The 24,665-nt window shown below is 40.5% G+C and overlaps 1 long non-coding RNA gene across 1 annotated transcript; it reads right to left on the reverse strand.

The window, feature by feature from the left end:
* Positions 1 to 1,999: 1,999 nt before the first annotated feature.
* On the reverse strand, positions 2,000 to 23,946 carry LOC131821471 (uncharacterized). Its single transcript, XR_009349913.1, has 3 exons — positions 23,869 to 23,946; positions 13,209 to 13,324; positions 2,000 to 4,274 (listed from the first exon to the last, which is right to left on the reverse strand). It is a non-coding gene; the product is annotated as an uncharacterized LOC131821471 (long non-coding RNA).
* Between the last annotated feature and the right edge of the window lie 719 nt (positions 23,947 to 24,665).

A 24,665-nucleotide genomic window follows, 5' to 3' on the forward strand; every position in this document is an offset into this window, starting at 1 on the left:
CAGAGAATTACAAGTAAAAGAACTAGAAAAAGAACAACAAAATGTAAAGCTGGCAGAAGGAAGGAAATAATAAATATTTCAGTAGCCATAAATAATACAGAAATTTTAAAAAAAAAAAAAAAAAAAGTAGAGCAGTTCAACAAAACCAGGAGCTGGTTCTTTGAAAAAATAAAATAAGATTAAGATAAGAGAAGACAGATAAGATTTAAAATAAATAAAATAAATAAAATAAAACATGAATCTCTGGCAAATTTATCAAGAAAAAAAAAGAGAGAGAAATACCTCAAATAAGTAAAACCACAAATAAGAAGAGAAATAACCAACACCACAGAAATACAAACAATTATAAGATGATATTATAAAAAATAATGTGCCAACAAATTGGACAACCTGGAAGAAATGGGTAAATTCACAGAAACCTATAAACTAGCAAAATTGAAAGGGGAAGAAATAGAAAACTTGAACGGACTGATTGCCAGGAAAGAAATTGAATTAGTAACCAAAGAACTCTCAACAACAAGAACAACAAATCCAGGGGCAGAGGGCTTCAAAGGTGAATTCTACTAAATATTTAAAGAAGAGTTAATATGCATTCTTCTCAAACTATTAAAAACAAAAACAAAAACAAAAAAAAAAAAACAGAGAAAAAGGAGAACTTCTAAGCTGATTTAATGAGGCCAGTATCACCCTGATCCCAAACCAGATACACACCAGTAAAAGAGAACTTACAGGCCCAAATCCCCCATGAACACGGACAGAAAATTCTCCAATGAAATACTAGCAAATCAAACACAAAAATACAGTTTAAAAAAATCACTCAACATGATCAAGGAGGATTTATTCCTGAGGCGCATCAAGAAATTGCTAAAACTGGTACTGTTGATTCAAGAAAGTCACAGGATCTAAAATCAATATGCAGAAATCTGTTGCATTTCTGTACACCAATAATGAAGCAGCACAGAGAGCCCGAAAAATGAAATACTTTGCCACACATCTAACAAAACCGTCTACCACAGGATCTATATGAGGAAAACTACAAAACTCTATGAAAAATAATAGGAGAACACAGTACATGGAAAGATATTCCGTGTTCATGGATAGGAAAACTCAAAATTGTCAAGATGGTATTTGTCCCAACTTGATCTGTTGAGATTCAGTGCAATCCTAATCAAAAGTTATCTTTTGCACATTATAACAGGTTCTCTTATGCACATTATAAACTGACTTTATTTTAAAATTTAATTACTTTATTCATTTTACTTTTTTTTTTTTAATTTTATTTTTACAGTGCTCCAAGATTCATTGTTTAGGCACCACACCCAGTGTTCCCTCCAATATGCACCCTCCTTAATACCTATAACCAGGCTCACGCATCTCCCCCTCCACCACCCCTCCAAAACCCTCAATTTGTTTCTCAGAGTCCACAGTCTCTCATGATTCATCTCCCCCTCCAACTTCCCCCAACTCACTTCTCCTCTCCATCTCCCCATGACCTCTGTGTTATTCCTTCTGCTCCACAAATAAGTGAAACCATATGATAGTGGACTCTCTCTGCTTGACTTCTTTCACTCAGCACAATCTCCTCCAGTCCCGTCCAGGTTGCTACAAAAGTTGGGTATTCGTCCATTCTGATGGAGGCCTAATGTTCCCTTGTATATGGACCCGGCCCAGACACATGACATTTCTACATGCTTCCTTCCTCCTTTCTTTTATTTTTTGTCCCCAAAACAAACCATATATTGGTTATTTTTTAATAGGAAAACATCTTTCCACAAATATATCCACGGATTTCTCTCATATTGAATTGTAGACTCTGTTGCTAAAAGTTCATGTCCTCAGAGAGACCCCCCATTGATTTATAATAAAATTTAAGGAACACCAGGGGTTGGCAAACTATTTCTATACATGGTCAGATAGTAGGTATTTTAGGCATGGTAGGTCAGGGCATCTCTGCCACCATTAAAAAAAAAAAAAAAAAAAAAGAACACATTTATAGCACTTCATAGAGGTTTAATTTACACACCATATTTTCATCCATTGTAAGATACAATTCAGTGATTTTTAGTCAATCTATACAGTTGTGCAATCTTCACCGCAAACCCATTTTAGAAAAGTTACGTCCCTTCCAAAAGTAGCCTTGCGCCAAGACCACACCCAGCCCAGGTAAATACTCATCTACTTATTCCTAGTCCTCCTCTGATGTGACTTGGCTGGAAATTTCAGATAAAAAAACCCTATAAGATTCGGCCTTCTGCGTAGGGCTTCTTTCACTTAGCATAATGCTTTCCAGGCTCACCCAGCTGTAACTTTGTATCGGGATGTGTCCTTTCAGTTGCAGAATATAATTTCTTTAGACCCATGGGCCACATTGTCTTTCTGCACCAGGGACAGGCCTGAGAACTGCCCCCAGCTTCTAGCTAGTATGAATAATGCTGCCATGAACATTGGCCAAAGGGCACAACTGCCGAGTTAAATAAGTTCAGGGGATCTAGAGCTGCACGGTTGTCATTGTTAACACATACCGTACGATACATTGTTACAAATGCAAAGACAGTAGATATTAAATGTGCTCAACACACACACTGTAATCACATCATGTAAGGAGCGGTTAGCTAATCCGATGCTGCTGGTTATTTTGTTGCAACGTATAAACGTATGAAGTCGACACATTGTATCCCTTCAACTTACACCATGGGCCATGTCAATGATAGCATGATCTTTAACTCTGCTGAGTCAGCCCAAAGCATCAATGGACAATATATACATGCATGAGCACGAATGAACTCCAGTAAAGCTTCCCTGACAAAAAATGAGTGGTGAGCCCTAATTTCCCGGCCCCTTGTTTCGCTAGAATGTCTGGAACCAGGGAAACCTGCCATCACACCATGTGCTTACTGGATTGTCGCCTGACCTCCCCCACAGGACCTTCAGCTCCCTGTGCACAGAGCACGGTTTTGTTGGCTGCTATCTTCCCCGTGACTTACCGGCCGGTGCATCAAATAAATATTTGTCCAATGCATGCTTGAATTTATAAGCAAACCCATGAAATCCCAAAGCTTAATTAATAGCCAAGAACCAGGTCTACACTCTTCGAATTGGATTTGGTGTTCCATGGTTTAAAAATATTTTATTCATTTATGTGGCAGAGAGGGAGACCATGTATGAGCATGGGGAGGGGCAGAGGAAGCAGCAGGCTCCTTGCTGAGCAGAGAGCCCGATATGGGGTCCCTGGACCCTGGGATCAGGACGGGAGCCTAAGGCAGATGCTTCACTGACTGAGCCACCCAGGAGCCCCCGGATTTAACATTCATGGATCGAGTACTCTGAAGATAAAGTAGGAATAGTAACAAAATAGGATCCTTTTTTTTTTTTTTTTTTTTTCAAGCCATAATTTTCCAAGGATTTAGATTTGGTCCATAAAATGCAACTTGCTCACTTTTTCCTCCTCTGATGTAAAGATCACAATGGGTCATTTCCCAAAACGAGTCTAGGACTTCTTTCCTTCCTTCTTTCTTCACTCTCTCTCTCCCTGAGATCCCAACCTGAGCCCAACTCAAGAGTTGGATGTAAAATGGATAGGACCACCCAGGTAGCCCTAGGGCCTGCTTGCAAGCCATTCATATTTTCAGGATATCTTCAGAAGAAAATAATAAAAAAAGGCTGACTTTTTGCGAAGATTAAGGAACTCGCATGCCAGTCCATTTAGATGACATTTTCTAGGCAGTAAGAAGAGATTGTACTATTCCCCTACTCTATTCTAATACAGTTAACATGGCCACATAAAAGTTCTCCTTACTCCCAAGACAAAATTCCTTTTCAAGAATGTATTCCAAGTACCGGATGCAGAAATTCGCTTTCAGGAATACACCGGTGACAAAGCAGCCATGTTCTTGCCATTTCCAAGAGCTTTGCAAAACTGAGCTCAGACCCCAAAATGACGGACTCTTGGCTAAAATAAATGCAATAAAACGGAATTGAATTAATCTCCAAATTACCCCCTGAAGGGAAAATGAGGTTACATTAGAGTACGTACACGTTGCAACGCAGACGACGCTTGGTAAAGAGGTATAATTTATAATCTGTATCAAACGGTTTCTATGACATTTTTAAAAGTTCAAGGTTACGAGTGAGATTCGATGGAAGCAGTCCTAATGCGGCATGCTTTCTAATCCCTGCTTCGGCACTGATAGTTCATGGTGATGTTCAGAATCAAGGTCTTCCTTGTGAAGTATAAATAGGTCGCCCCTGTAATTATCGTTCACACTGTGACATATCTGTGGGTAGAAGGGAACAGTTACAATTATACGGGGACAGGCACCATATTCCAAAGGTTTCCTAAGCAAAAGTCAATTGTCCTCAATTTAGTGAACGCTGAATGTAAAAATAACTTTACATAAAATAATGCCACCAGCTTAATGGTGAGATTTTTTTTTTTTTTTAAATACTAAACTTCTTAAAGGGTTGTGCACCTACTGTTCAGCAATTGACATAATTTATTCATAAACAGGAAGTAAAAAAAGGAAACCAACAAAACTCATTCATCATCGTCTATGTGTCAGGAGTGCAGAAGAGCTGTGGACATTCATGCAATAAATGTATAAAATGTGTCATTTAGGTCACCCACCCTAGGGGTCCTTGAAGGGGACAAAGGTCAAGTCCGGCCACATTTAGGGAAAAAGAAATGAATCAATGATGTTCCCTAGTCCTTTGTTTGAGAAGGCTGGGGCCTGCTGGAACCCATCACACCTTGAAACATACAGATGGAAGGGGCTTAAAGAATTTAGATAATTTGGATAATTCACACCACCCTTCCTCCCTCAAGTCTGGATTCACTTTGGGCAAAATGAACTCAAGCTACTTCTACTATATCCAAAAGTCTGTGTCCCGGACACTTGCAAACAAAGGTCCAGATCTCAGCATGGAACTGTAGGCTAGAAACACACGTTTGCAATGAGTGGGGTGAAGGGCTTGGACAGGGGGTATGTATGTTCTTATGCACTTGTCCATACACAAATTTAATGATGTCATTACGTATCTCTATATACAGTCTGTAATGGATTCATTGGAGCTTACACATATGTGTTATCTAGATACACACATAGGTTATCAAACGTCCATATATAGCAATTCCACCTTTTATATATGCACAATTACATACTTTGCTACATACATATGTCATGAATGATAAAGATCTACATCGTGTGTCATCTCTCGTGTCTCTCCTGTGGATCGACCTCTACCTGTTGACATTTATCATCAGTTTTACTGATCTATCACATGTCTGTTATATCTACCATCTGTCCTACCTACCTCTGTGTAATCCATCTCCTCTACTATCTGTCATATCTATCCATCTACCTACCATCTGTCATATCTATCTATCCATTACCTGTCCTATCTGTCTATCCTCTACCTGACCTATCTATCTATCTATCCATCTACAATCTGCCCTACCTATCTAACCACCTACCTACCATCTGTCCTATTTGTCCATCAATCAACCATCTGTCCTATCTATCTATCTATCTATCTATCCATTTATCTACCATCTGTCCTATCTATCTATCCACTACCTGTCCTATCTATCTATCCATCTACAATCTGTCTTATCTACCTGCCATCTGTCTTATCCATCTACCATCTGTCTTATCTGTCTATCCATCTACAATCTGCCCTTTCTAACCACCTACCTACTATCTGTCCTATCTGTCTATCCATCTACCATCTGTCCTATCTATCTATAACCTACCATAAATATCTATCATTTGTCATAACTATCCATCCACCTACTATCTGCCATATCTATCTATTACCTATACACTGTCTACCTTGTGTCCTATCTATAATCTGTCGTATCTATTATCTGTAATATCTACCTATCCATCCATCTACCATCAATCATACCTATCTACCATCTGTCATATCTACCATCTATTAAATGGATGTCATATCTATCATCTATCATATCTATCTACCATCTATGTATAATCTATCCTATCTATGTATAATCTATCCATCAATTATCTGTCATATCTATCCATCTATCTACCATCTGTCCTATCTATCTATCCACTACCTGTTCTATCTATCTATCCATCTACAATCTGCCCTTTCTAACCACCTACCTACTATCTGTCCTATCTGTCTATCCATCTACCATCTGTCCTATATATCTATAACCTATCATAAATATCTATCATTTGTCATAGCTCTCCATCCACCTACCATCTGCCATATCTATCACCTATACACTGTCTACCATCTGTCCTATCTATAATCTGTCGTATCTATTACCTGTGATATCTACCTATCCATCCATCTACCATCAATCATACCTTTCTACCATCTGTCATATCTACCATCTATTATATGGATGTCATATCTATCATCTATCATATCTACCATCTATGGATAATCTATCATATCTATGTATAATCTATCCTATCTATCAGTTATCTGTCATATCTATCCATCTACCATCTGTCCTATCTATCATCTGTCATATCTATAATCTACCATGTATATCGATCATTTGTCATATCTATCTATTCATCTATCTACCATCTATCATATCTATCTATCTATAATTTATCAAATCTATCATCTATGGGGACACCTGGTTAGCTCAGTAGGTTAAGCCTCTGCCTTCGACTCACGTCATGATCTCAGGGTCCTGGGATCGAGGCCCACATCGGGCTCTCTGGTCAGCGGGGAGCCTGCTTCTCCTCCACCTCCCACCTGCCTCTCTGCCTACTTGTGATCTCTCTGTCAAATAAATAAATAAAATCTTTTTAACAATCTATCATCTACGTATCTACCTATCATCTATTTATCCATCTCTCATCTGTCATATCTATCAGCTGTCTATACTGATATCTACCCATAAATATGTAATTTTGACCAGCAACATAAATAAGATCAACTGCAAAAGGTGGACAGAGGTCCAGTTATGGGGTCCTTCAATGCTCCTTAAATTATTTAGATCAGAAGGGACACCTGTAGGGGAAGCAGAAAACGACTGTCTAAGAGAGACACCAGAAGTCATGCTGTCAGAACATCAGAGGTTACAGTCTGTTGCAATAACAGGCAGAGAACAGACTCTCCACAAACATTTCTCTCCATAGAGGTCGTGAGTGCTGAAGCATGCTCCGTTGGAAGAATAATCGTGACGATCTTTATCTGAACAATAACTGTTGCTCTCTGAGAGGGAGATAATCCGCCCCCTGCTATCTGCTCCTCTCAAACAGCAGGATTCATTGGTTCCTGAAAAGCCAAGAATGGATTTTTTTTTTTTTTAAATAAACAAGCCCACAGTTTGAAAAATATAAAAAATTACCAATAGCACTGTTGATAAAGTCTAATCTATTGGGGCTTCCTCGAACTTTGCTGAATTTCCTTTTTTGTCAGGTCCTTTTCTTGATAGGGAAGCATTCCTCCTCCTCTAGAAGTAACTGGAATCCAGCACAACTTTCTAAGCGAGGGAGTGTACTGTCAGAATGCGGCTGGTGCCCAGACACACAGGGTTTTTGGATCTCTCGGCTAATGAGGGTTTGGAAGGTGTGTATGGGGAGTGACTGCAATTTGGTCTTGTCAGTAGATCACCTCCATGTGGCAAGAGCCATCTGCCAAAGACAGTTGATCAAGCGGAAGGAAGATTTGTTGTGCAATGTTCAAGTCGTGCTTTGGAAAGAGCTAACACATACCAAGCTAGGTGTGGACACGCTCCTAACGTGGACACGTCATTTGTCCATGAACAGAGAAGAGAAAATACCTCCGTCTCTTTATTGCCTCACGCTTTCCAATTACAGAGTCTACCTGATGAGCTCTTCTTAGCAAGGACCAGATTTCACATGATCAGGACCACCACATGCTACTTTGGATCACTAATGCAAGCATCATTCCTTCACAAAGTCTACCACAAAGCATGGTAGGACAAAGCATTCCCCCATTGAAAGGAGAGTTCATCTGTGCTCAGCAGAGTAATGACCCCCACCCCCAAATATCAACTTAGTTCAACACATCAAAAATGAGGTTTTGCTTATCCATTTGCAACACACCCAAGACAAAAGACTGACATATACAATAACCAATACACAAGTCTGCATTTTATTCTATAGCAACCATAGGTGGGTTCCATAGAAAATTAGGCAAAATCAGTGTAAAGCTGGGTTTTGTTTTATGCCCCCTATGGAAAAGAATGAAAAATCAATAAATGACAAGATCCTCAAAGTCACTACTCAATTAAAAAATGGCAAATTAAAATAAAGGTGAATTTGATTGCACAAGTGTCAGTTTGTGAAGAATTAAGGTGTCACAACACTTGATAATGGGAAGCCCTGTGGGGAGTTGACGATCGTCACTCAGTTCTGATGGAAGTGTGTGTTTCAAGAACTGAAAATGGTGTCTTAATCCATAAGGTTGAAAATAAGCACAACTACATAGTCCTGTGTGTCTGTTTCCCATATATTCCTGGAGTCTCCAGGGTATGTGCTCAAGGAGAAAGGAGACAGGTTATCAGCTATGGCATTGATATTAAAAAATGAAATCCATTAAAAAAAAAAAAAATCTGAAAAAGGAGCACCTGGGTGGCTCAGTGGGTTAAAGTATCTGCCTTCAGCTCAGGTCATGATTCCAGGGTTCCAGGATCAAGCTCCACATCGGGCTCTCTGCTCACTAGGGAGCCTGCTTCCTCCTTTCTCTGCCTGCCTTTCTGCCTACTTGTGGTCTCTGTCTGTCCAATAAATAAATAAAATCTTTAAATATATATATATATACATATATATATATATGTATATATATATATATATATATATATATGAAATACATGGAAAAAAAAAAAGAAAAAAAAATCTCCAAACACTTACAGAAAACCCAGAAGATCCAAAATGCCCATCAACAGAAGGTTATGTTGTGTGATCTATTCCAATATGGCACTGAATGTGTCTTTAAAAAATATATACATGAAGTCCCATGAATATTTGTGAAAAATAAATGATTATCTTGGAGAACTGTATGCATAATAGGATATATTATTTATAGTTTTTGTTTCTTTTCTTAAGATTCTATTTTTTTTAAATTTTTTTATTTTTTCTAAACATATATTTTTATCCCCAGGGGTACAGGTCTGTGAATCACCAGGTTTACACACGTCACAGCACTCACCAGAGCACATGCCCTCCCCAATGTCCATAATCCCACCCCCTTCTCCCAAACCCCCTCCCCCCAGCCACCCTCAGTTTGTTTTGTGAGATTAAGAGTCACTTATGGTTTGTCTATTTTTTAAGTAATCCCTGCATCCAGTGTGAGACTTGAACTTACAACCCCAAGATCAAGAGTTCACACTCCAACAACAGAGCTGGCCAGGCACCCCTTATAGATGTCAAAATCACATACCTTACTAAAATTATTATGGATATGTTCACAATTAGGAGAATTTTTTTCTTTTTTTCTTTTTTTCTTTCTTTCTTTCTTTCTTTCTTTCTTTTTTTTTTAAGGCCAGGTTGGAGTGTCTAGCTGGAAACTCTTGATCTCAGGGTGGTAAGTCAAGCCCCAGCATGGATCCATGGAGAGAACTTAAAATCCCAAAACAAAAAGTATTAAAAAAAAAAATGTCAGGTTGGACACCTGGGATCCTCTGCCTTCAGCTCAGGTCATGATCTCGGGGTCCCGGGATTGAGTTTTGGATCAGGCTCCCTGTTCAGCAGGGAGTCTGCTTCTCCCTCTGTCCCTTATCCTGCTCTCACACTCTCTCTCACTCTCTCTCAAATATGTAAAATCTTGAAAAAAATAATAAAGAAAATAATAAATAAAAATTAAAAATGCTGTGTTGTTCAAAGTTAAGATAATGATCCCTTGTGTGAGACAAGAGATAGACAAAGCTCTTGGAAATATTCAAATAATTTTTTAAAATCTACCAAAAGTGACACCTGGATGGCTCAGTAGGTTAAGCCTCTGCCTTCAGCTCAGGTCATGATTCTGGGGTCCTGGGATCGAGCCCCACCTCGGGCTCTCTGCTCGGCACAGAGCTTGCCTCCCCCTCTCCCTCTGCCTGCCTCTCTGCTGCTTGTGATTTCTGTTTGTCAAATAAACAAATAAAAAAAAAAAAGAACGTAAATCAAGTACACGATAAAATACAAATATTTCCTGGATTAAATACTTTTTTAAAAAATGTCCCAACAAGCTGATAAATGTAGCAGGAAGGTCATACACATGATGTGAGGTTTCCCCTCCACTGGAGTCCAAGATCTTGAGGGCACAGGGCCACCTGAATGTGCTTCCTTTTAACCCATTATGCGTATTTATCATGCTTTATTTTATGCTTTAAATGCTTTATTTTACCACACATGGAAATTTATCACACTCGCATTTGGCCTATGCGCGTCTGTTCTGTGCCTTCCTCTAAGGCCAGGCTGCCTTAGAGGCAGGGCTAAGTCGTAGATGCTGGTGGGAGCTCTTCTTTGCAGGCAAACCTTTGGGCAAATGAACCTGGGGGTGCCATGTTGTGCCTGCCGTCATTGCAACCACGTGCACTAGCACTAGTGTTGACCCACTTCCATAGATCAACATAAAACCCACAAGACCTTAACTCCAAGCCACTGGCTTCGACCCAGCTTTCCACCATCTATGACGTACATGGCAGGACTACATCACAGAACTGCTAGGTTTGGTTTCCACTCCGATCTGATCCCTTCTGGGTACCGTTCTGTCCCGGGCGAGGAGTGAATGGAAGGTTTTCTACCCCGGTGGGTGGAGGAGTCTAGCTCCAGTGCTGTTCCACCGTTCCACAATCTTGTCTGTATGTCTAACAAATGGAAGATGGTAGAAACTCAATAACTATTTGATGACAGAGCCAATGGAAGCCAAGTTTAAATGGAAGCCTACACATGGATGGGACACCATTCTATCCAGCTGGTTTCAATGGCTTGAGGTCCAGAAGCCGTGGGTAGAAACTTATGCAACTTGGAAGGAAGGACACACAGCTAGCAAAACCACAGACAATGGGAGTTCCTTCTACGGCATTGTGGACCCCTACGCATGGGTCCGTCTAGCCCACAGGAAACGGAGCATGAAATGATCACTTCCTAGATTGGATGCTGAGGAGAAGAAGGCTGCTTGTCTTGAGTGGGGATCAAGAGAGAAATCTAGCAAGCAACCTAAAATTTGTTTTTTAGTTTTTTGTTTTTTTCCCCTTTTATATGACAGAACATTTCAAACACACAGAGACACACAAGGTACTTCAAGGAAAAATGAGACACGTGGTTGTCCGTCTACATAGAAATGCAGGTGAGGAAAGGCTCCAGGAAGAAGAGAGGGAGACATTGATGAGTATTTCCTGCCCTTGCTAGATCATCTACAAACAGGGAATAGTCAATCTTCCAGAAAAGCAAAGCCACAGCAACAACGGGGCATACGGACAGGTGTGCAAATCAAACAGGCATTAACAGATAGCACAGGGGATTTTTACGTGGTCAGAGACAGTCGGACAAAGGAGTGCCTATTTCATAGTGAAGGGAAAGGAGACGGAGGCTACAAAGTAGCATCGGAGAGGTGCGTGTTGTCGCCAAGTCTATGGACTGGGGGTCAGGTCACTGACATCGTCGTCCAGGTTTGAACTTGGGACTGTTTCTACACCTATTACATAGTGATCCCAAGCTGGGAGATGCAAAGGGAACCATGCCGTTGTGACTCAATGGTGGACAGTGGGGGTCTCAACAGATTTCCAAAATCGTAGGCTTTTAGGCTCTGGAAAAGCAAGACCAGACCGTTGGGAGGGTACAGGCATCTGTGTTTCCATCATGAGTCTACCCCGTAATGGACCTAGGGCTGCTGTGTGCTGACATATACTCTGGGAGCCTCAGGCCATATTGGAGAACAGTGCCAGCCTCTGACAATGGTAATAATATCCCCAATAATCCAGGGATAAAACTCATGCTGGGAGTCTCACGACACCAAAGTAGGGCTACTTCCCCCCTTGCATATGGACACCCTGGGCTGTTACCTGTACACACACGTTCGTTCTCCACCTCCCCCCTTGCCCTTTTAAAGAATCTCCAGTTCATGGCGGGGTAATTCAAGTATACATATAAATACAGAAACTACCTGTATCACTACTTTACAACCAATCAGCATCATAACCACGTGAACAACGTTGATGAGAACCGCCGTTGATGGTTTTTGAATCCTACAAAGCATGCAGAACATTGGAATGACAATCCCATATCAACTTCATAACCCTTCTCAATCCCACAGCACCATATCCGTGATCCGAGGTCAACCAGAAGCACCCAAACATTGGGATTCTTCCCATGCACGTGTCAGATTTTAATAACAAACCTGTATAGCCACATACAGTCTATACTTTGTATGCTCGACATAAATTACATACTATGGGGCCATTTTGGAAACTCTTTACTGGATATCCAGGTTCCTATCACGGATGGTACCTCAAGGTCTTAACCACTAATTATACTCTGCTCTCAAGCAGCATTTCCATTGCTTTCTCTGTTAGATCAATCCACCCATCACAAAGGAACGCCGTTCTATTTTTCTATGGGTTTGGTGCAGAAAAGCGAGATTCTCTGTGGGTCATACATGCAGCATGAGAATTGCATCACATTAAGGTCCAAGTTTCGATGGAAGGAGAGGTGTGTGTTGTGGATCAGTTACACACCCAGAACAGGTGAACAAGATTGGAGTGGATGCTAAGAGCTTTTAGGGGAACATCGTCGCTATAGGGTTACTGTGGTACTGCTCTTCTTGATAACCCCAATTATTTGATAAATTATGGTCTGCGGGACATTGTCTCTCAAAAGTTATTATTTATCGCTCAGCAATTATTGTGCATCTGTGAGAGATACTTTGAGACCATGGAAATATTGTCTTTTTCCTCAACTTTGTGCCCAATAACTTCACCATCTATTGGGGATTATTGGCTATAATCATTTCTGTGGTCATTTGACTAATACTGACTCCATAGGAGCCCTATCCCTTCCATAGAGCCTACACATTTATTTCTTAAATTATAACCTATAGCAGCATGACCTCCATTGATTTCCATATGACCGCGTGGGTTATAATTCTGTATGTTGTTATTGTCTTGCCCGTTTTCCCACCTTTTGATACTGAAAACGCGTTCCTTTGATGACTGTGTCCTTCCAACAAGACATCACACCGAAGCACATGGAGACATACTCTAGAAAAGAACTTACCGCTATTCTTCACAAATAGGTCGCTAAAGATCAGGAAACATGTAGGACCTTCCCCCACATGGGTGGTACAGTCAGCGGCCATGACACGTATGTAACACGGGATCCTAGTTTGGATCCTGGAACAGGATAAAGAATACATTTCAAAATGGTACTTGGACTGATCATCAGTTGGTTGAAGATCTGATGTCTGATGTCTGGATCTTGGCTCAGGTGTTGATCTCAGGGTCATGAGTTCAAGCCCCACAAAGCTCCACACTGGGCTTAAGAACTATTAAAAAAAAAAAAAAAAAAGGTATTTGCATTATATGTGTAATAAATAGCATTGTTCCCAAGTTGATTTCTTAGATGAGTGAGTGCACAGTTGTCAGTGTTGGAGGAAGTGAGGTGAAGGCAAGTTCTCATGACCCCACCTCCCTGTCCCTGTCAACATGGCCAAGAGTACCTGGAGGGGCTCAGTCGTTGGGCATCTGACTTCAGCTCAGGACATGATACCAGGGCCCTGGGATCCAGCCCTGCATTGGGCTCCCTGCTTGGCAGGAAGCCTGTTTCTCCCTCTCCCACTCCCCCTGCCTATGTTCCTCTCTTGCTGCGTCTGTCTCTGTCCAATAAATAAATTAAAATAAAATAAAATAATACCAAATCAACACAGCCAGACTCTGTTTCGCTTCTCTGCTAGGAGGAATTTCTGAGATTTGCGTGTCTTGGTGGTGATCTATGCTTTCTATCTTTGCACCAATACTGGGCTGATGTTTTAAATGAAACCATACGGATCTTGCTAAAGAGTATTGGGAATTAAAACCCACTTAAATGTCTTCTCTTTCAACCACATACAAATATTGTGACACTGCCTGGTGAAGTATTCTCACCGCTTAAATAAATCACAAACATTTTTACTAAAAAAGGTGACAACCCCCCCCCCAAAAAAAAGAAAGACCTTGGAAGTATTTTAATTTGGATAAAAAAAAATCAAGAGACTTTGAATTCTCCACGGACTCAAATATTCAAGTCAAATACATTCTGCAAAGTATATTTAATTACATGATATGAATGCGTCGTTATCACGAAGTATTATGAAGTTCTTTGAATTGAGATTTACAGTACCATGTGCCAAATGTCTGGAAGTGATGCTTCCTATGTTTTGCTGTTCTCTTCCATCAGGAGAGACTTGATTCCTCAGGTTATCTGTGGGTTTTTGCAGGAGTCGGGAGCTCTTTGTTTCCACCCAGGTGTGAACCCAGAAGAGGACAGGCCATCTGGAAATCGGGGACCCTGGGTTTATTCATGGTTCTGAACTCAAGGCGATCCAAGGAACCTCACCAAGGGATTCCCTAAGAGCTCAGGTTCGCATTCTTACCAAGGATGTTCCCCGGAATCATCTTATCAGGGATACCCACCCCGTCATTGGGAGAAGATTCTGGAGAGCCATTAATCAAGGACAGAAGAAGGAAGACGCTTCCTAGATGCGTCTAATTCACGCTCCTTTTATCTTCTTCTCCTTGGAGATAAGGTCTTGCCAACTGCAATACTACCTAGTTATTTCTAGGCTACCAGAATTTACTCGGGGAGGAAAGGGAACACAACCTTCATGCAGGACAGTATTTTTTTATGTGCAAATGACGTGGGGAATCCTTCCTGCGAATGTGGGGCCTATTTTTTACCAAACGGTGTTTTTATTCTCTAAACATTTACTTCCCTCTTAGCAAGGGTTCATAAAACATGGCCCTACGTTTTATGGAAATAGGGAACCTCAACAGTGAAAATTCTCTACCTAAAGAAAATGAAATTAGTGGACAGCTACTTTTGAGATGTTTTATGTTGGGGCACATGATGAAAACAAGAGCCCACTCGGTTTTCCCACTAAAGTCCCAAAAAGAAATGCATACATTCCTATACATGGTGACATTTTTTTTTCAGGTTGATAGGCTGCCTAATTGCAAATAAAAACATTTTCTGTGTTTTGATGGTCTGGAGGGACAGGTTGTAAATTAAAAGGATTGATGGAAAGCCTGAACCAACAAACAGAGAAATACCTCGCAGATGGCTTCAAATCCTCATATTTTTATAAAATTTATGTGCAAACTAACTTTCATTGGCCTGAGTCAATACAGGACAGATTCTGTGTCTTCGGGGAGACCGTCATGATGACAAGCGCTTCTGTCTTTTGAGCCGGAGGTTCTAACAACTCATTTCTTCATTACTGCCTTTCTGGGAAGCCAGATTGAAAACCCATGTTCCCTGAATTCCAAATTAGACCGCAAAGGGACTCCCCGAGATGGGTTTGGGTAGATGTGGACATGGCAGGGCCCTGGGGCATGCGTCTTCCGAACTGTCCCACATCACAGAAGAAGGTCCATCTGCAAATGTGTTGAGCCAGAATGTTACTGAAAGAAATCAGCTGCAAAAAAAACCACTTAGCTCAAGAGCCACATCAAAATGCCCTATCTCACCTCAAAACGGATTCCTTCCAGGAAAGGGAGGAAGATATGAATTCTCCATCCTGCCAAGTTTTGTACCATTTCACTATCTTTCACATGAGGATTTCTGAAAGTCTCCCAGGACCCCTAGGATTTCCTCAGCCTCCAAACGAACAAAGCCACCTTGAAACGTTCTTTGGTAGAGATTTGCCTGAGTTCCTTATTCTGCTGTGTGGTTTGACTTTCCTACCATGATCCCCCCTGAAGGGTCCTTATTCATCTGCTTTTTATTATTATTATTATTTTTTTTTTCTGTTGCAGTGAAAAGCAAGGCATTAATGGGAGAGAAAGGCAAAGCATCGTTAAAACAACAACAAAAAAGACATCATGGTTTACCAGTTCTCCACCAACTACAGTATCTAGAATTATGAGACGTCTACAGGATGTCCTAAAGAAGGTCGTCTGGGAGTACTCGGGGATGGGGGTGTGGTGGAGGACAGGGTTCCCTGCAGAGGTGGTGAGACATCGGTTTGGGGCACAGTGTGTTGGGTCTGCTCTGCAGATGTTCACAGGAACACCACCAGTGTCCTGGATGGGGCAATAGCCCACTAGCACCAGGACTTGTGAGATGACCTACAGAGGAAAGGGTTCGGTGATGCACGGCCCAGCTCTGCTTCTGCACCTGTTGCTCTACCTTCCAGCCTCCCCAGCAATCAAACTTCCAACCTCCCCAGCTATCAAACTTCCCACTCCCCAGGGACTTAGAACTCAGGAGACAGCCTCTTTGGAGGTATGTGGTTGCTTGATTTCTCAGGGGAAATCGAATGGGTTAACCTCAAAGGAGGATGGCCAACAGGTCTACCTGATGCTGATCTGCAAACCCTAGAGCTTCCTAGAGCGTGCCGTCACACAGGCTCAGGGACACCAGCCACAGCAGCAGGGCTGTGTCGTTGGAACCCCACATGAGCCACCAGTCCTGCAGAGGACATCCTCATCCTCTGGCTGTTATCCCGGGCACCTGAAGGGCCCTTGTGCATTTTCGAGGTCTGGACCATCTCTGTATCCACCTGCTGTATCAAAGCCCTACTGAGGCACACAGTGAGGTCTGTGTCACGCCGCCTAGATCCCACCTAACACATCTGATGGCAGGTGAGCAGACCAGGGGGGCCAAGGGCATACACAAGTGTTAGACATGTATCGATGCACATAGTTTATGTTACATTGTATTATGCCCCATAGTATATTCTATGTATAAAACATATGTATTATATATATTTATCGTTTTAGATCATATTATTATATATTATGTAATATTTGATATACACTTACATATATTACATGTATTATATTTATATATTAGATTTTTTTTTTATTTGACAGAGAGATCACAAGTAGGCAGAGAGGCAGGCAGAGAGAGAGAGGAGGAAGCAGGCTCCTCACTGAGCAGAGAGCCTGATGCGGGGCTCGATCCCTGGACCCTGAGATCACGACCTGAGCTGAAGGCAGATGCTTAACCCACTGAGCCACCCAGGTGCCCCTAGATTATATTTATATTACATATTGGCAGATTAACTATTTATGTTTATTACATACATTATGGAACTTTACTTACATAATGCCTTTATGTATTCATATATTACATTATACCCTTTTCAGATTTATATCCTATATATTTATTATATAGGTTTATATATTGTATTCCATACATATTTATATACTTTTTATGTGCATATACTATATGTATTCATACCATGCATTTTATGTATTGTTATATTAGATATCTTATGTGTTTACTTACATATTATACATATTTGCAAATATTTACATGCTGTAAGCTGCAACTCAATAACTGTTTTTTTTTTTTTAAAGATTTTATTTATTTATTTATTTGAGAGACAGTCAGTGAGAGAGAGCATGAGAGAGAAGGAGAAGGAAAGGGAGAAGCAGACTCCCCATGCAGCTGGAGGCCTGATGCAGGAATCAATCCCAAAACTCCGGGATCATGACCTGAGTCGAGGGTAGTTGCTTAACCACCCATGAGCCACTCAAGTGTCCCATGATAAATGGTTTTTAAGTTATCCCTACACCTGACGTGGGGGGTTCAACTCATGACCCCGAAATCAAGAGTCGCACATTCTCTAGAATGAGACAAATCTACGGGCACCTACATGGTTCAGTTGGTTGAGCATCTGACATTTGATCTCAGCTCAAGTCTTGATCTCGGAGTTGTGAGTTCAAGGTCCAGTTTGGGCTCCAATCTGGGTGTGGAACCCTACTTAAAAAAAAAAAAAAAAAGAGACAGAATGAAAGAAAGAGAGAAAGAGACCCTCTATACAGTAGTACTTGCACAGAGAGCTCAGATATGGACCTACCCATGCATGGTCCATTCGCTTCCCACAAAGGAATTAATTACTAAGTAAAAGTTAATTCTCCATGTAGCAAACCATGTTGCTGGAGAAACAAAGTCTTTTAAACAAGTAGTTAAAAGGAGGCTTTTGTCGGGGGGCTCAGTCATTGTCTGCTTTCAGTTCAGGTCTTGATTCCAGGGTCCTGGGTTCAAGCCCTGCACCGGGCTCCCTGCTCTGTGGGGTGTCTCCTTCTCCCTCTCTTGCTGTCTCACTCTGCCAAATAAATAAAAATCTTAAAGAAAAAAGAAAGTAATAAAGGAACATGATATCCTTAAGAGGAACTACGTGAGGGAACTGTCCATATTACATCGGCGGGCTTGTCTATATACCTGCATATGGGGAAACAGACCTCAGTGTAGGTCCAGGTAGATCTTTGCTCAGAGACTCACCAACAGGCATCAATGACGTCCACTGCTGCCACCCAACCGAATTACTCGTGTCCACTTGACAATGACACATTTTCTGAGTCTGTACAGTTAAATAGGGTTAAATGTAATGCTTCCATCAACAAAGGCAGACTTTTGTAACCCACACGCCATTTAACTACACAATCTGCTAAACTGCAAATTTTGTTAGGGCAGGAACACGTTACTTTTTTTTTTTAAACTTCACTTTTCATTGCTGTGTTTGAATGACTTTTCTTTAGCATACGATACAAGATTTCTGCCTGTATACACAGAAACATAAATGCTTCATCACACACTTTTCCGTGTTTATTTCACATACCAAACCAAAGAATGCTAAAGGGCAAACTAAAGGTTTCTGCATCTATTTGTCTATACGGTATTTACATATTATTATATATAAAATATATAAATATGTAAGATACAAAATATATGTAATAAAAATTAAATTTTATATACAAATATATTTTATATACCTTTATAAATAAAATATATAAATGTATAAAATATTTACACATTTAACTTGTATGTTATATTCATATAAATATATTTATATAAACATGTTAAATATTATATTATGTTATATATCATATATAAGTTTATGTATATATGTAAATATGTATATACTTATATATAAACTTGTTTGTAAATAAAATGCTACTTATAAATTATATATATATAATATCTACATATAAGTAACAATTACTTATATTAATTATATATTTAATATATATTTTTATATAAGAAAAGACTATATAAATTTATGTACAGGAATAATAAAGTGATAGATCATGGGAGTCCATTTCCTAAGAACTGATATTATTATATTGTATTATTATATAATTATATAATTTATATATTTACAATTTATATACAATATATTACATACAGTTGTATTATGTAATGATATATGTAACATATCATATACAGTTATATATGTTTAAATATATTTATAATTAATATATAATATTTAAATAAAAGGGGCCTGGGATGGGTGACACCGAAATTCAGACGGGCCCTGTCTTTTTTGCCTTATTAAGCGCAGGTGTTCCTTCTTATGGCACCAACTACCCCTAGGAATCTAGTGACAGACTGAAATAGAATCACCCACTGCATTTAATGGGACTTCATATTTTCATGTTCTCTGGGGATTCTCAGCTCTCGTTTCTGAAGGACAACATTCCCTCCCCCCAACCTGAGTTTCCTAACTTCTTGTAGGAAGATCTCATTCCCCAGTCCGTGCAGCAGCTCCAGCTTGTGAAATGGCCTCATGCATATCCTGATCCTTTGTGCATTTAGACGGTTTTTGTTTAGTCCCCCGTCTAAATTGTGGACGAATCGGGCTGTGCTCTGTTAAGCAGCTGACACATTCTAGTTGGATGTGAAATGACCGTCCTAGTCATTGGTAGTGGAGGAGTTGTTAGGCACGCTATGATCCTTCTGGATGTAAGATATAATAAAACTGGAGGTCGTTATCCTTATGAAGATTATCTTCCCTCTTTGGAATGGCTCACGGCATTCCATATTTGTAAACAATTCCTATAACCTTCCCTCCAACCACAAAGTCAAGTGCCCATCCAAGGGTCCAAGTCAACGCACCACTAGGGAAAAAAAAAAAAAAAAAAAAAAAATTCCTGTGCGATTTAATGCGATCAACAGGGGAGAAACCTTGCGGGCGTCATGTACACTAGTACACATATTTTAATCAGGAGCAGAGATGAAAAGGGTCCATGCTGAGGAAAGGTTACATTTTGCTGTCTGCTGGCGGTAGAGGAGCCAACATCAACTTCTCTGAGACACGGACAAAAGGGAGTAGGGGACCTTCCATCCTACAGCCCAGGTTGCTGTAACCTGAAAGATCACCAAGACCAAAGAAATCCCTGTGTACAAGACCAAGAATGGGAAAACTGGAAAGATGCTGTCTTTGACCAAGACCTGCTATTAGGAGAAGGGAACAGAGAATCTAGAACAGAGTACCTTGAGGAAAGGCTCTGCTACTGACCCACTCTGCTAGTAACTGCTCCCTGAGATTTAAATAAGGGGGCGGGGGGTGAAAACTGCTACCATGGGGATGTGTCCAAAATGCCAAGTGACTACTTGTCAAAGGAGACCTTTCCCAACCCTGTAGACCCAGCAAGACGAGGGTCTACAAGGTTGGTTAAGAAGTATTTTGAGAAGAGTTTTTGGTAGTCACAGAAGGACTTATATTCAGGTGCTGCTGTGTAAGGATGCTGACGGTGGGGGGGTCCATGCCTTCTGGAATAATAATGAAGCTTCAACCTATTATTAACAGTTAAAATTGTGTATATAATTCAAAATCAAAATCCACTTTCTTTGCCACTTGTCAACTGCAAGAACGTGACCTTCGTTTTCTTTTTTGTTCTTTTTTAAAAAATAGACTTGATTTTTTTTTTAGAGCATCTTCAGGTCTACGGCAAAATTGGGGGGATTTCCCAAGGAGTGTAACAATGCCTGCTTGCACTCCTGCAGTCTTTTCTGTTAACATTCCCACCAGAGGGTGCATTTATTATGACTGATGAACCTGCATCCTACATCATCATCACCCAGGGTCCGTCATTTCCATTAGGGTTCACTCTTGGCATGGTGGGATTGGACACATGCATGATGGTGGGTAAACAGGTCATTACAAAACCCCCCTTTTTGTGCACAGTTGATTCATCCGTTTTAGAGAACTTAAAAATTGCTCAAGTTCGTATCCTGAATTTCATTATTTCAGTTTAAAGGGCCACAGCCCCCACGTTAGTCAAACCTGGGTGGTTCAGTTGGTTTAGTGTCTGCCTTCAGCTCAGAGCATGATCCCAGAGTCCTGGGATGGAGTCCTGCATCAGGCTCCTTGCTCAGAAGGGAACCTGCTGCTCTCTCTTTATTCCCGTATTTGTGCACCATCACTCTCTCTTTCTGACAAATAAGTAAAATCATTTAAAAAAAAAATGTAATGGTCTGTCTCTTCTGTCTCTACTCCCACATTTTTCGAAGTGCTATATACTAATAATCGACTGCTATATATAGTATTTCTTACCTAAAAAGTAATACATGCTTTCTAACATCTGTCATTATAACTTGGTGGTCTAGCCTAGATTTTGTAGTGCTTAGTTGTTTGCTAGAATCTTGTTTTATAGTCACTACTGCTCCCTAAGATTTAAATAAGGTGGGGATTAAAACTGCTACCATGGGGATTTGTCCAAGATGCCAACAACAGTTGATCAATTCAGAGATTTTTACACTCTGAGCTATAGAGGTTGAAAAGTTAACCCAATCCTTGACAGCTTAGCTCCAAAATTCTCACTCTAGCCAACTACTCCTCTCAAGTGTCTTTAAGTAATTCAACCAGAAGGCAAAATTATTAAGAATGATGAAAATATACATCAAAAGTAATGACATACTGTACAGTGGCTAACATCACTCACACACACACACACACACACACACACGCACGCACGATGAAAATAATAGAGATTTGCCAGAAGCTGTGACTACATCAGCAGAGCCCTCTTGCCTTATAAGTCGGATAAGCATAAAAACAGAACCAGGTAAATATAAAATAAGTCGTTGAGGAGAGTACAGCTACCCATAATAAAAATAAACCAAGCCAACATAACAGTTAGTTGATGTGTCCTAAAAATGAGATTTTCATGAATTTCTGGTAAGAGGCTGTAATTGGGTTCTCTTTCATTTCTATGTTTCTGTCCTAAGTATGTATGTATCTATATCGGCTCTAGATACATATATGGAGAGACAGAAGTCCTCCAATGAGAAAGAGACAGAGATAAACCATCAAAAATTAGGTAGGGATAAGGTGGTTGGGTTATGGACATGGGGGACATAGCACTGTACTTGCTACAGTGAGTGCTGTGAAGTGTGTAAGCCTCACAATTCACGGACCTGTATCCATGAGGCAAATAATACATTATATGTTAATAAAAATAATAAAAATAAAAACAAAAATAAAATCATGATCCAGCTCAATACTCTAGTTGCTTTGAAACGTATGAATCCCTGACACTTTGAAAGGACTTTACAATTTCCTTACTTAGTGTAGTTTGTGTTCGTTGAATAGCCTGCATGTCCCCCAAGTCAGCTTTTAACTTTATGGGGGACAACTCCTGTTTGAGATTTAACATGTAGACCCTGAGTATTTCCAAAGGACTAGTGTGTTGGGTCATTCCTCAGGTCAAAAGCTGGCATTAAGGTGGATGTGTGCTTATAGTACCCATCAGCCCAACTCAGTTGTTTTCACCAATGCTGGAGTCTTACAGTAATTAATTTATAGTCTTGCAAATCTCTGTTGCACTTGCTGCTAGATCTGTGAATCATCTAATAATCTAATAATGCACACATTATTTCCCTTGCTAAATTTACTTACACTTTACTTGCAATCACTTGTACAATAGAGAATAAAGTAACGTTCCAAAATTCCGTTCTACATAGGCTCACGCATAAACATATTAGCATATCGATATGTGAGCCTAGTAATACGTTTTTATGTATCATTTTGTGATATATATATATATATATATATATATATATCGACATAAGAGGGCAATACTGGCAATAGCTTAGCAAACATAGTCTATATATAAAAACAAAACCAATCACGGTTTCTCACTGAGATGACTCAATACCGAAAGCAGGAACTTAACATTTTCTTATTCCCCATCTTGGCGCGTCTGAACATTTTCTTTTCCATAATGAGTTGCTGAATCTCGAGTAAATTGTTTAAGTGCTCCAAGATTGAATCTGAGCGCCAAGCCACTCTTCATGGATCACCATTTATTCATTTTCTATTTCAATCTGGGGGCACTTGTTTAGCTGTATTAACTCTGAACCTGTGGCCCAGAATGACATGTAATTTCGCCACGAGTCACAACGGAACCAACGGATGCTTTCAACACCAACAACCACCTGCTTGTCCGCATTGTTTATCAATGGGATTCTGATGGCGGCATCTTCATGATTATTAAGAACACATTCTATCTTTAAAATCCAGTTCTCCACCAACATCTCCAAACTCAACTTTGGAGAAACCCACCAAGTTCTAAAACAAAGACGCACAACGTTTGAACGCTCTAGCTCTAGGGTGAAAGGATGTGGAAGAAGCACAGGGCTTCCTGAAAGAGGCAGGAAGAGATTCTGGTCACCAATTCCATGATGGGGAGGAGGGTTTCACCACCACCCACGATTCCACTCCATTCTGAGACATCTACACAGAGAGAGTGTCTGCAGCCAGAGGTCAGGGCTCAGTCCTACAAGACTACCCGCCACCCCACTTCAGGTAGGTACAGATCTCAAATCCTTATGACCTATGCTGCTAAACCAGGACCTGTAGACAACAGGACGGCCCCTGGCCTCCTCTTCCTGGGATCCCATTAATCTGCTAGAGCAGTTCCCAGAGCTCAGGAAGCATGTTACTCACTAGATCACGGTTGATGAGAACAGGATGTAACTCAGGATCATGGGACGATGAGAGACAGAGGACCAAGTGTGGAGAACGCTGCACTTCTCTCCCCAAACCTCCTCCTGTCTGCCAACCCCTAAGCTCTTGGAAAACCACTCCTCCCTGGTTTCTAGGGAAGCTTCATAACAGAGCAAGGAGTGATTCATTAGCCATTGGCCCTGGGCCACCGAGTCACCCTGCAGCCCCTCCCCCTCCGCAGAGCTCAGCTTTCTAGCTGCAACCCCCGGGGCAGGTGCTTGGTTCCCCTGGCAACCAGCCCCCATCCCAAAGCCACTTCATTAACTTAACAAAAGACACCTTTCACGCTCCCACCACAGGAAATTCCAAGGCTTTTAGGAGCTCAGTTCCAGAAGGCCAAACAGGGGCCTCTTAAAAAAATCACTGGTATGTACTCGAAAGCTCCCTTTTTCAAACCCTATGAGGCCAAATCAGACAAATGCTTGTTATTTAAAGGGAAAAAAAATGGCAAAACATGCTTGCTTAAAATATGTGAAGGTGCATATAAAATAACTCCTTATATGAGGGGAAAGGCAGCGATGTCCTGCTATCCAGGAAAGTTTTCTCCTTTATTATTGGTAGTGAAGATTATGTTACTTGTAGGGAACACACTCGAGAAATCTCACCACGGACTAAAATCATCTACCACTAAATGTACAAAATTCCACTACCGGGTGTAAAGTGCCACATGCTCTATTTTCAAAAAAAAAAAAAAAAAAAAAAAAAAAAAAAAAAAAAAAACTTTAAAAATCTAAAGT

Source organism: Mustela lutreola, chromosome X (assembly GCF_030435805.1).
Source record: "Mustela lutreola isolate mMusLut2 chromosome X, mMusLut2.pri, whole genome shotgun sequence".
Lineage (NCBI taxonomy): Eukaryota > Metazoa > Chordata > Mammalia > Carnivora > Mustelidae > Mustela > Mustela lutreola.